A 19,195-nucleotide genomic window follows, 5' to 3' on the forward strand; every position below is an offset into this window, starting at 1 on the left:
TACACAATATGCGTGTTTTTTAAGGGTGAAAAATAGACATTTATCTACAACAGCAGGAGAGTGGTTATCTGTTACATGCATGGACTTACCTGATGTCCACTTTGTTTAAGGGTATATCCCTCGAGTCTTCACAGCACTGGGAATACATTAACAAAACCTAGTGGCAAAATTGGCTGTTCAACAATCTATTAATGTCATGTTTATAATCTTTCTTCTTTTATTCCCTAGACATTTTGAAATCCATGATTTGCTTGTTTTTAGGTCGAAGCCCTCCAAACAGCAAATTTTTCTGCTTGCGGAATGACATCTTGGGGCTATGCTGAAAGCTTACCTAGTAATGCATTCCGCCCACTGCTTACCATTGGCTTTGCATTTTGTCATCAGCCTTATTTGCTTACTTTCTATTTGCTGGCTTGGTTTGTTTGTGGCTGCCCAGCTAGTGTTTGTCCCTCTTGTGGTGCCTAGCCTGTATACCACCGCTCTGATTGGTTCCTTGTCTTCTTCCATGTGTGCTTGCTTTCCTGGAACTAGTTTTTTGTGAAGCACTTCATAAGAGTGCTTGTGTTTTATCTATCTCCCTTGTCTGATTCTCTCCTGTGCTCTGACACTGTGTGCTTCTGTGTACAACCCACATTGCTATGTGATTCTCTGCCCCTCATGTAAAAGGGTAGGCAGATTTCGATCGATAACCTTTAAATATTGCCCGGCGCTAGTCGCCTCTTATACCACTCACGATTATCAAACAAAGAGGCAGGCGCTGGAGACTGGAAGGCAGGAAACAGAAGTTTATTCCGACGGAGCAGAACACGTCAAATCAGACAACAGGGTATCTTCTCGAGGTGCTCTAACAACATCTCCGAGGCCTGGCCTCTTATACACTGGTTTATAGCTTTATTGCATGGAACACATTCTTGTCAACACTTTGATGTACGGAAAGATATCCTCGGAATCCCCGCTTCAAGCCCGTTCCCACACACATTTACAGTAGAAATCCCCAACCCCGATCTCAGTAGGTGATGACTGTCGCGCAGCTGGACATTCCGCCGATTCCCGGAATGTGTGCGGCTGATCGGATCTCATGGGGTGGGGGCTTTGATCAGTCGTAGATCCTTTGAAGAGGGACAGCTTCCTACTGTAGGGGGCAATAAACTGCATCCGCAGGGCCAGGTGATGGCCTGGGATCGGGCCGGACAATCGGGCACAAAGGAAGGGGGTTCATCAAAGGATGTGTGATCATGAAAGGGACGGAGGGAGGTGTTAGCCGGGTACGGGATGTGGCTCCGAGGCAGGGCCGCGCTGAAGGGGTGGTTTATGGCCCAAGCATGTGAGAGCGGGGGCTGTCAGTGCGCGGGGGATGCTTGCGAGGTCAGAGAGGGAGAGAGAGAGACGCGCTGGCTATCGGCAGTGGGCAGAGAGGCCATGGCATTCAAAATGGCTGCTACTTACGCGCACATATGAGCCTGAAAAGGGACAAGATGGCGCCGATAATTTTTTCGCCGCAATCTAGATTTCAACAGTCCTCCCTTTTCAACATATCTAGCCAGCTTGTCAATCTATGTCTATCCCCATCATATTACGGATTTCCACTTCATACAAAGCTTTCATGCGTTCGGCCTCGAAGTCCAGAGTCTTAGGGCAGATACAGTTAGCAAAAAGTGAGCACAGGGGTGGCAAGCATTGAATACCCAGGCAGAACCCACATATTACGACAATCGGTATCAATATGATCATAAACAACCTCCACCCCCAGTCCTTTACAGCACTCCAGAACCAACTCCCAAGCGACCATTCTTCTTGTTCCTGATGAACCTCTGAGGAAAGTCTGTGGAGGTGTTCAATGGCTTTGTAAACTGAGGGCGAATTGTCCGGTATGTAGGTGCAGCAGCTGGACCCAATGATACGGCATGCTCCTCCACGATCTGCCAGAACCACATCTAGAACAAGGCGGTTCTGAAGGGCCACCAGGTGGACCGCCTGAAGCTCGGCTGTATTGTTTGTGAGGATGCCAGCTGTAATGTTCATTGTCGTTTCAACTGCCTGGGTCAAATGTCGGATGGCACGGCTGTTCGCCATCGGACCCCAGAGCGGGACAAGTCCCTTCATTGCGTCCATGAATTGTGCTCCTGCAGAGTCGGCTTGCTCAATGACTCTTGGTCGCTTTTGTCGGTGATGGTTTGCTGGAGCCACATAGGTTGGTGGAAGGATGAAGGCAATGTAGCAGGTACCTCCCCAGGCCTTTGGGAGCCAGGTGTAGGCTTTCGTACCACAGATAAAATACATGTTCGGAGAGGTGACAAAAGAGGGTGGATTAGTTGAGTCCAATGTTCTGGTGATGCGGCAAGCGCTGTGGCCAACCAACTGTGTTCCAAGCCCTTTGATGCATACAAGGCCCGAGACATTGACGACAGATAGGGCTACAGTCAGGGTGGCAGCTGTTCGTTTCCGGAGGTAGGAGAAGGTGGGTCTGGCTGGGTTGTTGAACACCTGCATTTCAACCCGTTCTTTGGACAAGAGGTGGCCTAGGTACGTGACCTGGGGTTGGCAGAATTGCAACTTCTTCTTGGAGACCTTGTGGCCATTTTCCGCGAGGAAGTGTAGGAGTTGGATGGTGGCTGTGACTGCAAGTGGAGTGGTGTCGGCCGCCAAAAGGATATCATCGACGTACTGTATCAACGCCACTCCAGCTGTCTCTTGAGGGCCTGGCTATAGATGCTGGGACTTTCAGTGTAGCCTTGAGGTGCTCTACAAAATCTATATGAGCGGGCTTTTAAGGTGAAACCAAAAAGGTAGCGGCTGTCTGGGTGGATGGGGATGGAGAAGAATGCGTTCTTGAGGTAGATTACAGTGATGGTGGTGGCAGTGGAAGGGATCAGGGTCAAAATGGTGGTGATGTCTGAGACTACGGGGTACTGAGGTACAACTACTTTGTTGACTTCTCGTAGGTCGATGATGAAGCGGTACGCTTTCTCATCTCCCTCACCCTGCTTCTTTACAATGGGCAGGATAGGGCTGTTGCAAACATTGCTAACTACTTCCTCTACCACTCCTGCATCTATCAGAGATTGGATGATCTTTACCAATGCCTTTTCGCCCTCGGGTGATATCCGATATTGTGGAAGTTTTGTGAGTATTGCGTCCTGGTGAACAGTTATGTGCACTGGGTCGATCATCATGCGTCCTACATCCGAGTCAGTTTTGGCCCATAGATACAGAGGGAGAGTGTCGAGTAGGTACGAGTCCGCATCAGTGATGGAGAACATGTGTCGTGTGGGACAAGGTCTGAGCATAGTCGGGTTGTCATACAGAATGACTCGAACTCCGTCTTGTGAACATCTAATAGTAGCTCGGAAATGTTTTAGTAAGTCAAGTCCCATAATGGCATCGGGGGTGTTGGATGAAAGTAAAAACGTCGTGTCAGTGGTGTTATTATCCAAGTCAAAGGAGATCGATGTGGACAAGGGATTAGTGAAGGGCGTTCCATCAAAACCTATTGATGTTACGTGCGAGCCAGACAAGGGTGCCCTTGGAATCAGTCGTTTAGATAACGCACTACGTGTTGCGCCAGTGTCTACCAAAAATGGAGACTTCATACCCAGGACCTTAGCGGTGACATTAGGACCTTGCTGGTCAACATAGAGCTCGACTGGATCCCTCCCTTGCCCTTGGCAGTCCTATGCGAAGTCGTGGGCATTGTCGTAGTCAGACTGTTGGCACTGGTTCTGTCGGGGACGGTCAAACGTGTTCGGTCTGCCTGGCCTATCATTGTTAGTGTCGTTTGTGTACCCTCGTCCCTGTCCTCTATTTCTTTGCCCACCCGCTACGTCCCTATTTTTGTTTGCTTCTTACAGAACCGGACACTGGGATTTCCAATGACCAAATCCTTTGCAAAACGCACACTGGTTCTCGTCGATGTCCTTACGTCCAGCATAGGGTGCGGATGTACGGTCTCTAGGGGGTGGATTTCTAGGAGCATTCGATTGGTAGCTTCCTTTGTACTGTTCCCTTCCTATAGTCACCCCTTGCAACTGAGCAATCATCACCCTTTCTTTTCAGGTCCTTTTTCTTTTTCTCAGTCGCCCTATCGTTCTCATTCTTTTGATGCTCATAGTACTGGGCCATCTGAACGATAGCCGCAGGTTTGGAGGCCGCCCAGCTACTCTCGCTAGTCTGCAGCTTCTGTGAGACTTCTTGTGACAGACCTTTGACATAATTTTGGACAAACAGGTGATGTCCGGTCGCAGTGGTCATGTCCTGGCCACTGTAATCGGAAAACACCGTCTCAAACCGGGAGAAGTATTCCGATACGTCTTCCTGGGGTTTCTGATGGCAGGCCGTTACTATCGACCAATCCACCTTCTTCTCTGGGATCAGGGTTTTCAATTTCTGCACGATCTTGTCTGGGAGGTCTAAAATGGATTTCAAAGGTTTCTGTCCAGGCTCTCGTTGTTTATCTATGCCATCGAGTTGCGACCAGGTATGTCCGAACAGCTCAAGGTAGTCGACTTTCCAGATTTGCTTCCACACATCAGCAGGCAGACATAGCCTGAAAAACAAATCGATGTCCGCTAGGGTCATAATCGTCGAACCTAAGGCTGTGCCCAACTCCGTGTAAAAGGCAGTGGGGTTCTTTCGTAAATCAGGCAAGGACTTTCGGAAATTCAGGATGTCTTGCCGATCCCATGGTTGGTAGACCCAGTTATAAACTACCCTCCCTCTTGCATCTTGGTGGTTAATGTCATCATGTGTTCCCTGTCCTCGTGGGGGAACCCAATAGGGAGCGGCCTCCTTTATAGGCATCATCGTGTCAGTTTTCTCTGTTTGGGGTTCGGTCACCACAGGAGTCGTAGTGTTAGTTCCTAGTCTTTGTTCCGTGAGGTGACGGAAAACTTCAAGCGTACGCGTGAAGAGGTCCGTCACATCACACTCTCCTTCATCTCCAATATCAACTTTCCTATACAGAGTCGTTAGGCCCTCAGGGCCTTTGTCTTGGTATCGGTCCTCATAGGCATTGAGGTTATAATAACAAAATCGCACGACAAAGTGCCGTCTGTGGCTGTTGGCGTATGAATTGCACATGTCCGTTATGTATTCTTCACTCTCTTTTCACTCCACCAGTGTCTTTACAATCTTATCGATCCCTGCTCGCTCAGCTTAATCGGTTCATTCTAGTGTAGTCTGTCTTTCTAGCTTCAGAGTCGTCTAATGTTACTGCTTGCGCTGTGCTGAGTACAAGGGGCTCGGCCGGCGCTGAGGCCGCGAGGACCGAGGTTCTGGCACTAGTCTCACCTGTACTTGGGGGCTGTGGGTGCTGTACTAAGGGTTGGGAAGGGGCATATGGAGGGGGCATGTAGATGATTGGGGGACCTAGTAATAAATCATCGTTCGCTCATTGTTTCGAGGGTAACTCAGGGTAGAGCGTAGAGGGTGTTCTAACAGGACACTGGCCTCTTGCTTCTGCTTTAGCGGCTAGGTGAGCTGCTTTTCGTAGTTCTTTTTCTAACCTAGCTTCGTTTCTCTTTTTCTGTTGCTCTGCTTCTTTGCGCCACATGCCGAGACTATCACGCATAGTGGGCGTTGTCTTATTGTTACGAAGGGCTGTTTCCAGCACGTTTATTTTATCGTCATCAAAGGATCCTATCAGTGGCCACTGACTTTCCCGATCCTTTCTTGTGTGTTTGTGCCATAGCTTACTATAAGCCACGGCGACTAATCCATATTTAGTGAACATGTCCTTATTAGGGGTGCCTTCCAGTGGAGCTGGATGGTTCATCTCTAATAAGCGGTCCGGGCTGAACCAACTACCAATCAGTGGGGAGAAGATAGGCATGACAGATTACAACGGGGGACAAAGGTCCGCACTACCTATCCTTTCACTACTTGTAAAGACTAGACAGAATATTTCTATTCTACGTTATTTGCAAGCAGAGAATATCTCAAAAGAACCAACTTCGAACAATCAATGTTCGGACAATCAATCAATCAGTGGGGAGAAAAATAGGCACGACAGATTACAAAGGGGGACAAAGGTCCGCGTTACCTACCCTTCACTATCTGCAAAGGGAGAGGGAATATTCCTATTCTTTCCCGTTTGCAGGCAGAGAATATCTCAAAAACAATCAACGAGCAATACTAGTATTTTTCAAACAATGAAACGATCACTTCGCAATTTGTCGTGTTACACAACCTTACCCGGACCGCATGGACAGTTTCTCGTCTTCCGCTTCCAGCGCCCGATCGTCCTCTATTCTCCGTAATTTGCTGCGGCACTCCTGATGGCTCCCAGTCAGGACCGTAGATCACTCGAGAGAGGTCTGTTCGGAAGCGGTGAAGTTCGGATGATCGGCTGCCAGACGAGGGTCTATCGGGCAGGTGCACTCCCGATCGTTGCAGTCGTTCACTCTATCGTGAGGACCTCTCCCACCGGATCCACGTGTCGCTGATGGGCCCCACGTTTGGGACGCCAATTGTAAAAGGGTAGGCAGATTTCGATCGATAACCTTTAAATATTGCCTGGCACTAGTCGCCTCTTATACCACTCACGATTATCAAACAAAGAGGCAGGCGCTGGAGACTGGAAGGCAGGAAACAGAAGTTTATTCGGACGGAGCAGAACACGTCTAATCAGACAACAGGGTATCTTCTCGAGGTGCTCTAACAACATCTCCGAGGCCTGGCCTCTTATACACTGGTTTATAGCTTTATTGCATGGAACACATTCTTGTCAACACTTTGATGTACAGAAAGATATCCTTGGAATCCCCGCTTCAAGCCCGTTCCCACACACATTTACAGTAGAAATCCCCACCCCAATCTCAGTAGGTGATGACGCAGCTGGACATTCCGCCGATTCCCGGAATGTGTGCGGCTGATCGGATCTCATGGGGTGGGGGCTTTGATCAGTCGTAGATCCTTTGAAGAGGGACAGCTTCCTACTGTAGGGGGCAATAAACTGCATCCGCAGGGCCAGATGATGGCCTGGGATCGGGCCGGACAATCGGGCACAGAGGAAGGGGGTTCATCAAAGGATGTGTGATCATGAAAGGGACGGAGGGAGGCGTTAGCCGGGTACGGGATGTGGCTCCGAGGCAGGGCCGCGCTGAAGGGGTGGTTTATGGCCCAAGCATGTGAGAGCGGGGGCTGTCAGTGCGCGGGGGATGCTTGCAAGGTCAGAGAGGGAGAGAGAGAGACGCGCTGGCTATCGGCAGTGGGCAGAGAGGCCATGGCATTCAAAATGGCTGCTACTTACGCGCACATATGAGCCTGAAAAGGGACAAGATGGCGCCGATAATGTTTACGCCGCAATCTAGATTTCAACACTCACCCCCTCTGTATTCCTCCGATTCTTCATTGTTTTTTTTATCTCTATCCTCCCATTGTTTCAGCCCTTCCCCATTCACTTACACAGAAAATATTATTTACAAAAATGCACTTTTGTGCTACTTTTTTTGTTTTTGTTTTTTATCGACCAATCGGTGTGATGATGGACACGTTTTTTTTTAGAAGCGCATGCATCAGTAAAGTTAGTAGTTTTTAAGTCGAGACCTATTTACTTTGCCAATGCTAGATGGTCCAAGAGCTTTTGTTGTTCTCTGCTTGTTTAATTGCCTTACGCACCAATCATGCTTTCACCTCCAATCCACTCCTCCTTTCACCCTGAATGCACAACAGCACTCTCTCAAGCATCACCCGCACTGATATTATTATGATCCTCACAGACATACTAGCCATGCTCATAGACCTCACATCTGCCCTTTGATTTATATTGGTCACCCTTGCTGACATCATTGTCGCTATCACTCCCGTTATAAATCCCCCCCCCCCCCCGGTATCGTAACAACCCTTAGTCACAGCATAAAACCAGTTATGATGTCCCATTTCACCCACACTGACATCATAAAATCCCCGTGTTGACAGCATAACAACCCCAATGACATAACTGCCCCCTTAAGGATATTATATGCAACCTTACTGGCATCATAATAATCCTGAGTCATAACCTTTTTCCTAGAATTACAGTAATCTTACTCATCTTATAGTCAACCTTACTGTTATCACAGCAGCCCTTCGTGGATGAAAGTAAAAACGTGATATGATGCGGACAATGCTGGCCCTACCATAGAACTTTTCCTCTTTACTTTCAGCTATGATACTGTGCAACATGTATAAAAAACATTGACACCACCAATAGATCTTGTACAATCAAGACCTATTGGTTTTGCCAATGCTTGTTTTAGCTCGAGTGGCCACCAAGTTGACTACCATTAAAATGATAATATTATATTTTTTGGCAATTTAATTGATATCAGCTGAAGGATCCAGTGGCTTTATTTTAGGAGTGATGATGTCTTGAAGGAATGTCTGACAGAAAATCGACCTACAGACATATCGACATGAATATCGAAGTCAAGAATATCGACATCCTAGCTACATTATGATAAGTACAAAAATATCGAAGAAAAAAAATATCTATGTCAAAAATATAGTTGTTAAAAATATCGGGTTCTTTAGTTAAAAAAATGTAGAATTAAGTAACAAATACATATAATTAAAATAAACATAGTAAAAAAGGTTTAAAAATGTTTAAAATTATAAGTAATATATATATAATGTAAAAATAAATTACACATATGCATATAATACATAATGTATATACTTACTAATTATTTTTATTAATTACTTTAATAACTTATACAAAATCATATAAATCATAAATACATCTATACACATAAAACAATAATGAATATATATCTATACCACATTTAACCGCATGCGCCCGCGGTTTTCCCGCTGTGCGCTGCGTTTTTTTAAAAGCCGCGTTACATGACGAGCTCAGCTCGTCATGAGCGTACAAGCGTCGCTCGTCATGAGCGTGGAAGGGGTTAAAAAAAAATCTTTTTTACTCTTTTTAATATTAATTGTATACTACAGTGGTTCCCAAACTTTTGACTCCTGAGGACCCCCACTGAATCACTACTGGAAGCCGGGGACCCCCAAGCAATTTGTACCGTTTAAATTTCTTTTTAAACACGCCTTTAGAAGCAGAGGCTATTTCAAGAGGGAGACATCCTGAATTGGGTCTATTGGCATGGACATGTATGCATACAGCAGTGTATTATTTAGTGGTACAAGTCTCCTGCTCTCAGCCATAGCAGCACCTCTACATTGTCATTCCAGAGCCTTGGAGTGGTGGCACTTCCTTACAGAAACAGGTTGAATGATTGTGAAGTATTAGCATTTTTACCTATTCACAGTTTAAGAAGGTGTAAAATATTATACAATTATGAAGCATTTTATAATAGACCTGCCCCAAGGAGCAACGAATATTGTGGAAATTCTAACAAGATAGTGCACAAAGCGATGAGTCCAGTGTACAGAGCAAATTCAAGGTCTATATTGGGAGTTCATCATGGAAGTGCAAGAGATGGCAGGAAGGTATCTGCACAGGAAGCATATTGTTTCAGCGAGATCCCTCGTGTTTGTGCCTTTCTGCCCTCTGTTCCACTCGCTTTTCCCTCGTTTTTTGTGCCCATCTGTGCTTTGTTCCACTCGTTTTTGTGCCTTTCTGCCCTCTGTTCCACTCGTTTTTTGTGCCTTTCTGCCCTCTGTGCCACTCATTTTTTCCTTGTTTTGTGCCCCTTTTGCCTTCTGTTCCACTCGTTTCCTCAGCTGCTGTGGCCCCTGCGGCCCCGCCCCACTGAATGCCCACTTCCCTTCGCTGCCCCCGACTCCCGATTGTATTGTTGTGGTCTCGTCGCCCCTGCGCCAACATTCACAGCTCTTGTGTGCTGTCAGGACGCATGGGCGTTTCATTTTTCACTATGACTACATTAAATAAAATAATTAAAAAAAATATTACATAGCGTAGGTAATAAATTTACTATTCCAACTCCAAACAGTGCAACAGTAGGGAAAGTGTTGGATAGCGTAGGGGTAAAAATTACTATTCCCACTCCAGGGAGTGCAACAGTAGGGAAAGTGTTGGATAGCATAGGAGTAAAAATAACTATTCCCACTCCAGGGAGTGCAACAGTAGGGAAAGTATTGGATAGCGTAGGGGTTAAAATTATTGTTCACACTTCAGGGAGTGCAACAGTAGGGAAAGTGTTGGATAGCGTAAGGGTAAAAATGTATATTTCAACTCCAGTGAATGTAACAGTCTTGAAAATTTGGATAGCGTGTGGGGTTAAATTAACATATTTTTTTTTTATTATTTAATTAATAGCATATTACAAATTAAATTAACAAAGAAAATAATAATAAATAACAATACAATTAAATTAATATTAACTTAAAATTAAATTACTTCCAATCTATTCCTCCATAAACACACAACCCACTACACATAAAAATTAACATAATTAATTTATCAATTCATAAAAGGAATTACCAGTTAATAATAAATTATCAATAAATTAATTAACAAAAACAAATATAAAATAATACGTTAATTATAAATAATATAATTATAAATTAATCAATTATAAAAAAATAATTACCAATTAATAGTTAACAATAAATTATTTATCAATAACAATCAATTAAAAAATGTGAATTAATTCATGATGATTAACTTACTTCCCACCCTATTGCCCTATAAACCCACTACACATAATTAATGTCATTTTCAATTAATCAATTAATAAACATTAATAATTAACAATAAATAAAACATTAATTATAATTAATATGTTTATAAATTAATCAATTAATAAAAAGTAATTACCAATTCATAATTAATTAACAATAAATTGATAATTAAGAACTATAAATAAAAACATATACATTAATTAATTAGTTACAATTACATTACTTCCCACCCTATTCCCCTATAAACCCACAACCCGCTCTGATACTAAAGCGCAAAATTTACTTTAAAAAAAATTTACTAATTTCTAAACATTTAATACAAATATTTAAAAATAATTTAACTACATTACAAAAAATAGTAAACCTACATATAAAATACATACCACTAATATAAATATCGATATTATTAACAACAACATTTTTGCTAACGATATTACTTACTTCGATATTATTAACTTTGATATTACTTACTTCGATATAAAAAAAACAATATTACTTACCTTAAGGTCAATATTCTGGTCAACGATATTCTTGACATCGATATTCTGTCCCTACGATATAATTTTTTTAATATTACTGTATGTTGATATTAAAAAATCTATATTTTGTCTGCTCACCGTCTTGGAGTGTAGCATCTGATATCAATTACAGCACAAATCTACCTTTCCATGATTGGTATTGTTAGTCAAGACTGATGTTGAGGAAAGAATATCAAAGGAATTGAGAAAATGGTCTGACAAGTCAACTGGAATGGAAGCAACGTATTTAATGATTTCTGGATCAGAGATGATGATTAACTAGAGAATTTTTGGGGTTGGAAGAATGCTGATATTAATACTATGTTATCAAGGGCAGAATACATTTTGCACCCTATTTAATTAGACCTCATTTGTTAAAACTTCTTAGGAACTTGCTGATAAAAATGGCTTTAAGTTTGAGCATGTGAAAATATATAGGTAGACGGTGTTGCACAGGTGTAATGGGATGAAATTTCAAGTCTCTTGTGCGTCATGGATTTTGCAGAGGCTCACTCAACTCGGGGGACCCTCCTATATGGCATGGAGCCGGGGCCTGAGCAGAAGACTTTGTGGCTGGCCAGGACGAATTGGCTGGTCGGACGCGACATCTGGAAGCACTAAAGTGCTTCTGGGATCGCAACCAATAAGGAGGGTCGGCCCTGCCCCTTAAAAGGTTGGACGCACAGTGAACATGCCTCTTTGGTTCCCGCTCGCAAGCCGAGACGCCTGAAATGAGTCCTCCTCACTCCCTACCCTGCGCACGGGCGAACTGGCTCGAGATTTATTTTTGGCTGAATTCCAGAACGCTACACACCGCTGCAGCAGCTCTGCACCACAGGCTTTGCAAGAGTCCTGAGCGCGTCCCTGAGAGGCGCACAGGCTCGAGATTTGTTTCTTACCTGACCTGAGTTCATTCATTGCTCTGTGATGGTTCCGGTGGGCACGTGGGGGCTATAGTAATGCTTTGGGGGCAAGAGGATGCGGGGTGTTGCATTGATGCCCCCCCTCTTCTACAGTGTAGGAGTGTGGTTTATTGGCTGCATTCTATTGTAGGATTTTTGGTTGGAGGCAGTCTGGCCGTATTTGAAGAGCGGTGACGGGGCCTGAGTGGGGGCCTTGTCTTGGTGTTTTTTTTTCTTTTTGGCAGGCACTCCATTTTAAGGGGGTTTGGGTGATCTACAGGCAGTCTGTTGGTTCTGAGCACGATCAGTAGCAGAGCGGTGCTGGGAGGCTGAGTCCTTTTTTTGTGTTTTCCTGTGTTGCCTTAGCTCGGCCTTTGTGTGTTGTGGCCTGCCACTATAATATCCGGCCTGGCTTTACTTGCTTAGGCTGTTTGAGCTACAGGGTAGGAGCCTGCAGTCTCCTGGGGTTGTTAGTTAGCATGGGAGCAGCCCCTGGCATTAATTGTTCCGTGTTTTTGGTTGGTCATCCCTGCCTACTCCTCGGTCCAAGGAGTTGAGTGAGTGACTTGTTAATTGCTGTATGGCAATGCCACGGGCAGGGTACGTTTAGACTTTCATTTGGTGCCACTCTTACATCCATAGTCAGGATGGCAGGCAGTGTGAAGAGGGTTCCAAGCATACACCCATGCGTCATATATTGTGGTAGGTACTTAGCTGCATTTGGTGCAAGATGAGGTTGAGGTTTCAGAATAATGAACATTGGTTGAACTGGCATTTAGTATCGGGTAGTTAAAATTGAATTGTTGCCTGGACTAGAAAGCCTATAGGCATGAGTGCATTTGGCACTCATGAGTTCCTTTGTGTTTGTGCTTTTTGAGAGAAAGCCTTGTCTTTACGTTAAGTGTGCAGATGGTCGGGATGGCTGGACGTCGACGCATTGTTGAGTTTGATGGGTGAGTTGAATGGTGGAGAGTTAACTTGACAATCTCACAGCTGTGCTGTTCCTTCTAATTAAGTTGACTCTTCGTTGGTCTAGTTCCCGATTAGCTGATATTTATATCCGTGGTAATGCATGAATCTTTGCATTTTTTTAGTTGGTTTAAACGATGGTGGGTAAAACAATTAGCCATTTCAATAAATAAGGATTAAACCTCGTCTCCCAAATGCACCTCCTACCATAATCCAACCATGGGAGAAATGTAAAACAGCTAACAATCTTGTTAATACTAAAGAAAACTGAAATTGTTTTTGAAAGTTTATTCCTGTTAAACTCATACGGCAGAGAGAGCTTCCGTCGGATCCGAATAAGGCCCCCGTGTTTTTTATAGGCCATTCAGCTTGTTACAGCTGTTTGAAGAATGTTTCCGAAATGCTGCCAAAAAATGTGCTGCTATCAGAGAAATGTTCTGGTGCCTGATGAAAACATACTGATTTCGAACGAGAAACTCTGAGATCCCCGGAAGTAAAGTAAAAGAGGAAAATAGACTTCAAAGCTGGGGTTTTGTTTCAGATGTTTTTCCCGGTTCCGTCCATTTTAGTGGGGATTATCACTTGTTAGATTGTCCTGGAACACTGTGTCCCTTGACCCTTATTTTCTTTGCAAAGTGGGTTGTTTTGCTGTGGCACGTCTAGTTGACTGCTGTGTAACACGCAGAGGTTGATTTCTGTTGCCGTTTTTCAATAAAGCACACCATAATTTTTAAGTAGCTCCCACGCTGCCTTCCCCACAAAGCGAGACCAAACCCTCTATCCCCAGTCGTTATTCACAACGCCACTTGACATATCCACTGCAACACTATGGGCCTTATTTAGAGTTTGGCGGACTGTAGGTTACTGATTTTCGGGAATGTGCTGGAGGAGTCTCTTGGTTTGGTTAATAATTGTTGTCAGACACCAAAACAACTGTTCCGGGTCTACTGCAATTAATTTCTTTGTCTTTTCCAGGATAGAAAGTGATGGTCCTTTGTGAAACACACCCACACTTTTCCAAAAGTGTAGTATTTCATCAGACTGAGTCTCTCTGTTCTTACTCTGAACAAGGGATCTAAACCTTGTTAAAGGATTCATGGTCTGGCAGAGGTATTTTTAACATCTATGGCTGCAGATGTTCAGGAGAAGAAAGCATGCATTCCCAATATGTTTTATTTAAGGGACTCGAAGAGCAAGAATTGGATGTTCTCAATGAGCATGTTAAGGAATATCTCAAATGAACTAGCAGAGAAAGAGGTAGATGGTACTTGGGTAGGTGTGCAGACAGTTGGTACATAGACCCTCAGTCTAGTTCTCCCAGTACTTAGCTAATTGAGGGCGTTTTGATGTTTTAACACTTTTATGCTGCTGAACAACGTCCTTGGTTTGTTTAGTAATTCTGTGACTCAACTCCCATTATCGTGATTTATTTTCAATATGATTTATAGAAATCATTCCATCTGTGTCATCTGTCTTGAATGGTGAACGTTTTCCATGAAAAAAAATGATATTGGTGCTACTGCAGTGTTAAGTGCAATAAGTGACTCCTAAAACCTGACAGAAATGAGTGAAAAAATTTCGGACTCATCTTGAAGAATAGATTTAAAAATATTAACCATGTACTGGATTTGACTTTATTATTTTCTGGATTAATGAACTGTATAAATGAGATATTAATCTACAAAGGATTGCAGAGATAAATTTTTAAAACGTTTAACTTGTTATTTGATAAAGTTTCTGGGGTTATTTCACAGTTAAATAAAATAGCTAAATGCACCATTTATTGTCTGGTCCCTAGACATTAATTAGGTAAATCCTGACACTATATTTGTACATGCGTGTGCGCTCACACTTATGTTCAAACACAGTGTCACAAGCATTCACACCCACAAACCTCGCGTTCTTTTCTGTTTTGTCAAATCATTCTCTTTCGTTGTGAGGCTGTCCTGAAAAAAGTTGTTCAGCATCTCAGACACTGGCTACTGATAAGCATTACGAAGATATGTTTGCATTTCCGGTGTTACTAGAGTGCCCACAATGCTGTATATTAATCGCTTCAGCTAACGGGACAACTACTTCACTATCAATTGATCCCATTGGTGACAACTGTGCAGAAATCTAGCTTAGTCATGCTATTGCACTTTGTGAGCAGCCGTAGGGCCCTTGGTCTAATTTAATAATGCCCCCCACAGGCATTTGGAGAATATTTCTTTGATTGTTGATCAGTTGTGAATCATTGTACCCATGTGCAAAGTTGATGGGTATTTTCATGGGGCCGGCATTGATGATCGTCAAGCACTGCAGGGGCTGGCCAATTTCTGCCACTTACTTTATGAGAGATTATGATGCACTGTATAGAAATCTTTAAAATAATGGGATTAAAAGTCCCCGTCCATACCCTAGGGAGGGGGGAAAAATGGAATGTTGTGGATGGGATGCTCAGAGGTGGTAGACTCAGGTTGTTAAAGGTACTCTGGATGAGAGGAAATTTGATGGGAGAAGGAGTGGATGAGACCGGAAAAGGAAATAATGTAGGAGGTGGGTATATAATGCCACGATTATGTTGTTACAATGGAAGGGTTGTAACAGGAACGGATGGAAAGGCAGTAGGGCAGGAGTAAAAGAGAGTGGGGACAATTTGCAAGAGGTGGTGTGGGTCAAATGGTGAATAGATGAACATGGAAGGTTCAAGTAAACACACACTAAACACACACCAACAATCTCACAGAAAATTTTCAACTGTTTGCACCTGCCACACATATAGTGCTAAGCTGCTAATCTCAATACAAACACAGCTATGTTCTCCTGTGCCTGATAAGATAGGTGTGCCTATGCGTAATCCTAACCAGCAAAAAGAGAGAGCAGCTTTTCTGTACAGAAGCGTATTTAAATTAGAACTGTTGCAGACACTGAGTTATTAAACATAAAAGGGAGAATCAAGTCCTCCGTACCACTTAACAGCAGTTGACCCCGGCCTTTTGCAGATGGACCATTTTTCTTTCTTGTGCGTCCTAGGAACTTTTTAAATTATTGTATGCAGGGACTTTACTATACAAATGGAATTGCACTATCAGCGGTATTAGTCACTAACTCTCAAATGACTAATGTCTTGCCCCGTAGCCACAGCAGATGCTAAATCAGAAGGGCCAACTACGGTTCTTACCTGTTTCTTAACCGATCCTTAAAAAGTTGTATTGTCTAGATGAAGTAAACATTTTACTATTATGAATAAATATAGATTTCCAGATTTTTAAAATGAGTGATGAATTTTACTTTTCAATTCATTGTGTAAATATTTTAGCAATCATTTGACATGTTTTTTATTAATGATGCATGTTCACCATAGTAATGATTTTTATTAATCAAACAATAAAGCTAACTATCTGCATCTACACCTTTATTAAATATTAGTCTTATTATTTTTTAGAAGATGATATCGCCTTTCAAGAGTAAGGTATATTGAGTATTCTACCTTGCTGCTCCTTGTAAGTCATAGCCTAAAAATGGCATACTTGGCACTTCAGTGAGCTGCACCATAGTACCAATCTCTTGGGTTTCAGAGATAACAGCCTGTGTCTACATGGCCCCCCTCGCACAAGTGGCCCGCCAACACGACCTGAACATAATCTCCTACGCCGACGACACCCAGCTCATCCTCTCCCTCACCAAGGACCCGCACACCGCCAGAACTAACCTCCATGAAGGTCGTCGCCGAGTGGATGAGGAGCAGCCGCCTGAAACTGAACTCGGACAAGACGGAGGTCCTCATCCTAGTCCCCACCCCCTCTGCGTGGGACGACTCCTGGTGGCTGACCACACTGGGAGCAGCTCCAACACCCACGGACCACGCATACAACCTAGGGTTCATCCTCGACTGCTCCTCTATGTCGAAGCAGGTCAACGCCGTTGCCTCCTCCTGCTACAACACCCTCCGCATGCTTCGCAGGAACTACAAATGGATCCCGACCGAAACCAGAAGAAAGGTAACCCAAGCCCTCGTCAGCAGCAGGCTGGACTACGGCAACGCACTCTACGCAGGAATCCCGGCCAAGCACCTGTGCAGACTACAACGCATCCAGAACGCCTCAGCCCGACTGATCCTCAATGTCCCTCTGCCGCAGCCACATCACCTCCCACCTCAGAGACCTGCACTGGCTCCCTGTCAACAAAAGGATCACCTTCAAACTTCTCACCCACACACACAAAGCACTCCACAACAGCGAACCAGCCTACCTGAACGACAGACTCAAATTCTACACCCACTCTCGACAGCTCCGCTCCGCCAGCCACGCCCTCACCGCCGTCCCGCGCATCCAACGAAAGACCTCCGGCGGCAGATCCTTCTCCTTCCTCGCCGCCAAGACCTGGAACACCCTCCCCACCCATCTACGGGAGACCCAAGACCTGCTCACCTTCAGAAGGCTCCTCAAGGCCTGGCTCTTCGAGCAGTAGCAGCACCCCCCCCCCCCACGACCCCCCCTCAGCGCCTTGAGACCCTCACGAGTAAGTAGCGCGCTCTATAAGTTCACTGATTGATGAATTGATTGTACTTCTTACAGGGATTTGCCATTACCTCTGAACCCTTTGGGTCTACGAGAACTGACCTGAAAGTGTGTTTTTTGTTTGTTTTGATTCTTGCTTTTTTGGGCAAGAGTACTCGGCACAGAGCAGTTCATATTTTCCATTTTATACTGGTATTCAGTTGGATGTTGGGAACAAACGAGCATCTGCTTTGGAAGTGTCTGGCTGTCGTCTTCTCTTGGATTTGTGATGATAGTCATTCTCCTGTTGGTGTCTGGCATTCAATGTCATGCGTGCATCTTAGAGGCTTATTGTGCCAGGGCTGCAGATGATTTGCAAAGGAATATCACTTGTGCCAAGCATGTCAAATTTGGAGATGTCTAATTCACCTTTGCAGAGGAAATGAAAATGTGTGCAGTGAGTTTTGGTAAGTACGTTATTATCTCTCCACACACAGTCTGGCACCACTGACTAACTGCCCCCAGGAGCAGTGTTCAACCTTCAAATGTTCACCTGGAGGTCTTCAGTGAGCCGCACTAAAATGCCCTGCTATATCCCATTAGTAGACCATTCACCGACACCACAACCGGGTGATTGTAATAGCTGCAGACTACAACTCCTGGTCAGAACATTGTTCCACTAACAGGTAAAGTGAAGTGGTGCATGCACCCAGGCTTTCACTGGCAGGTGGAATTAATGCTCCTGTTCCTTTGCTGGTTGTTGTAGTCCACCTCCTACATGAAACCAGTGTGCCTAGACTTGGGTCCCTTGCTCACTTTGCCACACGACTCAAGCTATTCCTCACTGACGAGGCTTATGTAGGCTGAAACTAGTCTGCAGTTGCTTGAGTTGCTGTCTGGAGAGGACAGGGCCATTTGGGCTGGATGCTTACTTTTGCAGCAGGACCAAGACTGCTTTAATTTTGGCGAGTCTCTGTTTAGCAAGGCATATTGGGTGAAAAACAATGGACTGGAAAATGACCTGAGTGATTGCCATTTGCTAAGATTAATTCAACAGTGTCCAATTGGGTATCAATAAAAGGTGAATAAAAGGTATCAATAAAAGGTGCTCAAAATGGTGTGTATTGTGAGCAAAATGAAGATTTTAACAAAAAATCAAAAGGGTAAGAGACATAACCAGTTCAAAGCATACTGATACATTTATAACGTTTTTACTTGCAAATATTTCGCTAAACAAAAAATAGTCTTATAGACCAGTAAATACATAATTTAAAGCTTGTACTCAAAGTATATATCGGACACACAGTGCTAAGAAGTTGGCTGGTGGCCCAAAGCCGTGATCACAGACAAAATATTCTAATAACAGCAAAACAGATCACTGTAAATGTTCAGGAAAAAGAGGCACTTGTAAAATTGATGAAACCCTGGACAAATATAGTCATCTCTCAATTGTGAGTTATTAATGTGTTTCAGCTCTGTAAGGCTTATTTCAACGCCCATTTAATTATGTTGGTCATGATCTGGACAGGAGGAATGAATGTTTCTGCTCATTAGGGAATATAGATGCTTTAGATGAATAATTGATAACCAACACAATGATGATTAGAGGAGTTTGAGAATTAATGAAGAAGGGCCTAGTCGGCTGGCTGTAGCTGGGGGCCCAAGAGTTGTTGCTAACTATTGCACCAGTCCCTAGTCTAAGAGGCAGTCTGAATCTACAGCAGTGAGCTGGTTGTAC

General features: G+C 44.0%; 1 protein-coding gene across 1 annotated transcript in view; it reads left to right on the forward strand.

Annotated features, from left to right (window-relative positions):
- Positions 1-19,195, forward strand: part of FRY (FRY microtubule binding protein) — a 778,582-nt gene that overhangs the window by 124,037 nt on the left and 635,350 nt on the right. The gene's annotated exons all lie outside the window — the stretch shown is intronic.

Source organism: Lissotriton helveticus, chromosome 8 (genome assembly GCF_964261635.1).
Source record: "Lissotriton helveticus chromosome 8, aLisHel1.1, whole genome shotgun sequence".
In the NCBI taxonomy this organism is placed as follows: Eukaryota; Metazoa; Chordata; class Amphibia; order Caudata; family Salamandridae; genus Lissotriton; species Lissotriton helveticus.